The sequence below is a fragment of the Engraulis encrasicolus genome, chromosome 22 (assembly GCF_034702125.1).
Source record: "Engraulis encrasicolus isolate BLACKSEA-1 chromosome 22, IST_EnEncr_1.0, whole genome shotgun sequence".
Classification (NCBI taxonomy): domain Eukaryota; kingdom Metazoa; phylum Chordata; class Actinopteri; order Clupeiformes; family Engraulidae; genus Engraulis; species Engraulis encrasicolus.
In genome coordinates, this window is record NC_085878.1 from 41,132,237 (window position 1) to 41,137,236 (window position 5,000).

Genomic DNA, 5,000 nt, shown 5'->3' on the forward strand with positions numbered 1-5,000 from the left:
TCTCTCTCTCTCTCTCTCTCTCTCTCTCTCTCTCTCTCTCTCTCTCTCTCTCTCTGCTCCTCTTTCATTCATCCTGTGGTCTAAATCTGGGCTGGGTAGGGTAAACCCTGTTAACGGGCTGGAGTGAGGAGGACAGGAAGAAAGAGAGAGAAAGAGAGGGGCAACAACGCGTGTGAAAAAACGAGGACGAAAAAAGAGGGAGAGAAGAGAAAAGAGGAAGATATTCTCTGACTGAGATTATCAAACCTCACACCCCCCACACACACACACAAATACTCTTCCCACAGATTCTAATTACTTTCAGAATGAGCTTCCACTGGCCAGAGATTAACCCCTCACCGCAGTGACTGACACCACACAGCTCATTCAAATATAAACACAAACATTGACACACACACACACACACACACACACACACACACACACACACACACACACACACACACACACACACACACACACACACACACACACACACACACACACACACACACACACACACACACACACACACACACACACAGCTAAATACCATCAGAGCCAATAACGAACAGCAGGCCAGCCACGTGTGGTCTTGAACGAAGTGGGAGGGACCCACCTTTTTCTGTGCAGCAGGCAGAACCCATGGCCAACGATCTTGTGTGGCCGTCGTCCCATCACAGACGGGGATGTAATGGGCGCAGGCGTGGCGCAGGTTAGCTTAGCGTGATACGTTTGGCAAAAAAAATTAAAGACCAGCACCCAGCACCCAGCACCAGCACAGGCTCAACGCAGTACACCCGTGACTACTCCAACAGTGGCGTAGAGTGCATACAGTACTGTAGCATGCAGGCAGACAAGCACGCGGGCGGGCAAGTGGGCTAGTCTAGTGGGTGGGCCGTCAGTAACACCCTGCGGCGGGTGGGCCGTCAGTGCCCTACTACTGGATGGCGAGGGCAAGGCAGTGTCAGTAGCAGTGTCATCGTCATCGTTATAGTCCAAATGTGCAGCGTGTCTGCATGTCTCTGTGCTGTGCTGCTTGCCTGTCCGGTCCGCCTACTGTAGCTATCTATCTATATCCAGCTATGTATCTGTCAGGGATGAAGCGCGGATGACGGGCCATATTAATCCGGTGGCGGCGGCTAGTTTTCATTTTGCCCCAGCAGCACAGCTGCGCTGCGGAGCCTCGCGTATCGCCATGCAACCGCTCTGGGAAACAATCAGGGATTATCGCCAACCTCCTCCTCAACGTAGTTCACTTTATATATTTATTTACTGTTGTACGCATCTTATTTGCATTTTTATTCAGTTACTACAGTACTATGGTTATTTATGTAGCGTATGCGTCTATGCATTCATTTACATTATGGCATCACAGTTTGTTCGTCTATTTGTGTCTGAGGGACGCTTATCCCAGTGACATATCTCTTGTCTCTGAGAGAGAGCACGGTTTCAGGATGGAGTCATAATATTAGTAATATTATAACCATCCTGTTGTACATTTCACCTCTTATACACAGTACAGTAAGTGAGATTATATTAAATTACATTACATTTAGCTGACATTTTTATGCAAACTTGCAGGGGTTTCTTTCCAGGGTATTGGTCACAGTCCCTGGGGCAATGTGAGGTAAGGTGCTTTGCTCAAAGACACTTCAGCCATGGGTGGAGGTGTAGGGAGAGGTCAGGTGGGATTTGAATCTACGACCTTACTGTAGGCCACAGCTACCCATAGATAACTTCAAAAGAAATAATTTCGTCAATTCCGCCCAGCAAAAGGCAAAAAAATATGTTCACTCAGTTTTTGGAGAAAAATGGTAAGCGGAACAGTTTTGAATCAGCTTTGCATCATGATTCATAACCATCCTGTACATTCACTACCAGTGTTGCCCGCCCAGATGGGCTACTTAGGATGGCTGTCTGTGGGTAAAAATGGCATTTTGCAGAAAAAAAACACCCAATAATTGGACATAGAAATCAATAGAATTGGGCAGGATTTAGTGCTTCCAGGCAGGTTTCAAGCATTTTTTGGGCTGGAAATCATCAGCCTCATCTGGCAACCCTGTTCACTACGCTCATCTCCACATGCCTCTCCACACAGTACTTCCTTCTGTCAGTCGATGACAGGGGTATTCCTGATTTCATTACTGTGACATCACAGTGAGATAAGAAAAAAAACAGAGGTAAAGCGATGGACAGCATTAAAGTAAAAGGAAAATTCAATCAGATCTCATTTTGCTCATATACTGTAAGGGTACAGGCAAGTACACACGTGTACACTCAATCTCTCTCTCTTTCTCTCTTTCTCTCTCTCTCTCTCTCTCTCTCTCTCTCTCTCTATATGGCTCTCTCTGACTCTCTCTCTCTCTCTCAACACACACACACACACACACACACACACACACACACACACACACACACGCACGCACGCACACACACACACACGCGCACACCTATACTATATACAGCAGGAAAAAAGCCTTCTGTCCTTGAGATCTCCCATCTTTTGATTGATTGTGTTTCTGGGAAGGCCTGAAGGGTTCCTCTTTTATCTGTCTTCCTGTCCGGGATCACGCCGCTGGTGACCAGCCTCCAATCTCAAACATGGGTGTACGCACACACGCACACGCACACACACACGCACACGCACAAGCACACACACACAAGCACACGCACACACACACAGACACACACACACACACACACACACAGGCATGCACGCACGCACACACACACACATACACACACACATTCCTTTGGTGACCAATCTTTGACGATAGATTACTCTTTTACAGTTTTATTACAGCCTCAGTCAGTGTGGGTCGGGTCACACAGTAGATATACTGTATATTGTATCACTGCTGTCTGGTTAGTAACACAGTACTGTATATTATTATTATTATTATTATTATTATTATTATTATTAGGGGCCAAGCAGCGAAGCTGGCGAAGGCCCCTATAGTGTTAGCTGGTATTCTTATTATTACGTTGACTTCTTTCCTCTCCTTAGCAAGTCTATGGCAGCCCATAGAACCGTAGGTAGGAAAATGCTGTAAATCGGCACACACATTCGGGCTAGTCTCAGCATTACCCACAGCAATTTATAGGACCCCAGCCCCAACACTCTAGCGCCACCAGCAGGTCAAAGTTGCAGGTACATTTCTGCTTGTAACTTTTGAACCGCTGGGCCAATTTTTATAAACTTGGTATCCCTGGAATCCTTGGGCCCAGACGAATCCAACGCACCCTATGACGTCATTTTCCGCCAGGATAGTTTTCCCGCCATTTTGAATTTTGCAAAATTCAATAAAAATGCTATTTTCTTGGTATATAGTATCTCTGGACTGAGCTACACATGGGGTCTCAAGGAATATTGGATATCTTTTATCGTTTAGCCGTGACAGCCAATCAAAATTGTCGTAAAAGTGGCAAAACAGGAAGTGAGGTCATATCTCAACAACCGTTTGTCGAATTGGGCTCGAATTTTGTACACACATAGTAGTCCATCCCAAGACCTACCACAAAGAAAATCAGATCCCCATCTCAAACTCTGTAGCGCCACCAACAGGTCAAATTTTTAGCTACATTTTTGCCTGTAGCTTTTACACCGTATGCCTAATTTTGAAAATAATACTATCACTAGAATCCTTGGGCCAAGCCGAATCCAACGCACTATATGACTTCATGTCAACCGGAAGAAAAAAGTCCGCCATTTTGAATTTTGTGAAATTCAATAAAAATGCTACTTGTTCCACAATATTGGTCAGAATGCCCTACAAAAGGGTACACTTCATCTTGGGACTGATACGCTTTAGGTTATTCAAAGAATTTTGGACACCTCTTGTCGTTTGCCGGCAATAGCCAATCAAAATGTCATAAAAGTGGCAAAACAGGAAGTGAGGTCATATCTCGGCAACCGTTAGTCAATTTCTGTTAGGATTTTTTGCACACATTCTAGTCCATCCCATGACCTCCCACAAAAAAATCCAGACCCCAAGCTCAAACTGTATTGCGCCACCAACAGGTAACAGGAAGTGAGCTCATATCTCGGCAGCTCTTCAACGGATTCAAACTAAACTTGGTTTACGTGATCACACTCCCCTCCAAGGAATGCACACCAACATTGGCGAGATTTGGGCCAAAGGGGCCGCTGCAGTTCCTTCTGTTGCCGTGGCGACTTTGGCAAGTTTACTGCTTGGCCCCGCATTGCTGCTTGCAGCTATATTTATTATTATTATTATTATTATTATTATTATTTATTATATTGTAGCACTGTCTGGTTAGTCACACATTAGATATGTAGCACTGCTGTCTGGTTAGTCACACAGTAGATACTGTATATTGTAGCACTTATTGGCATATATTGTCAGTGGCAGTATTTTTAATTATTTAAGTTCAAACATGAACTAGCCTTGTTAATAAAGCGGTTTTATCTTAGAAGAGTGCCTTGGCGTCCTGCCTTTTTTTGATATTTTCTACGTCTTGGCCAAAGAGCACCTTCAAACCACCACCAGTTTTACCACTTGAACGCCGCAGCCCTCCAGCCCTCTACTTTTTTATATAGTAGGACTGTCTGGTTAGTCACACAGTAGATACTGTATTGTAGTAGGACTGTCTGGTTAGTCACACAGTAGATATATATTGTAGCACTGCTTTCTGGTTAGTAAGAATAAGGACTGCAGGAGCGACAGTGAGGAGTGTGCATCAGTGTTGTGCTCTTTTCCCTCTGATGTATTCAGAAGAACTTGTGCACTGTATGGCAGTAAGTTGAAGGTGAAGATTGTGCACATCCCAGAGAAAGGTGCAGGGGCAAAATGACTATTTTTTGGAGTGAGAGGTCTGCACACTTAAAATCCTTTTTGTTTTCTTTTATTATTTCATGGCTGGATTACGTTTCGACTTCAACAGTCTTCATCAGATTCAAGATTCATCATCAGACTGAAGTCGAAACGTAATCCAGCCATGATATGATAAAAAAAGGATTTTAAGTGTGCCTACTTCTCACTCCAAAAACTACAATC

The 5,000-nt window shown here is 44.5% G+C and overlaps 1 protein-coding gene across 1 annotated transcript in view; it reads right to left on the reverse strand.

The window, feature by feature from the left end:
- Positions 1–5,000, reverse strand: part of LOC134438328 (SH3 and multiple ankyrin repeat domains protein 2-like) — a 258,811-nt gene that overhangs the window by 181,145 nt on the left and 72,666 nt on the right. The window lies entirely within an intron of this gene.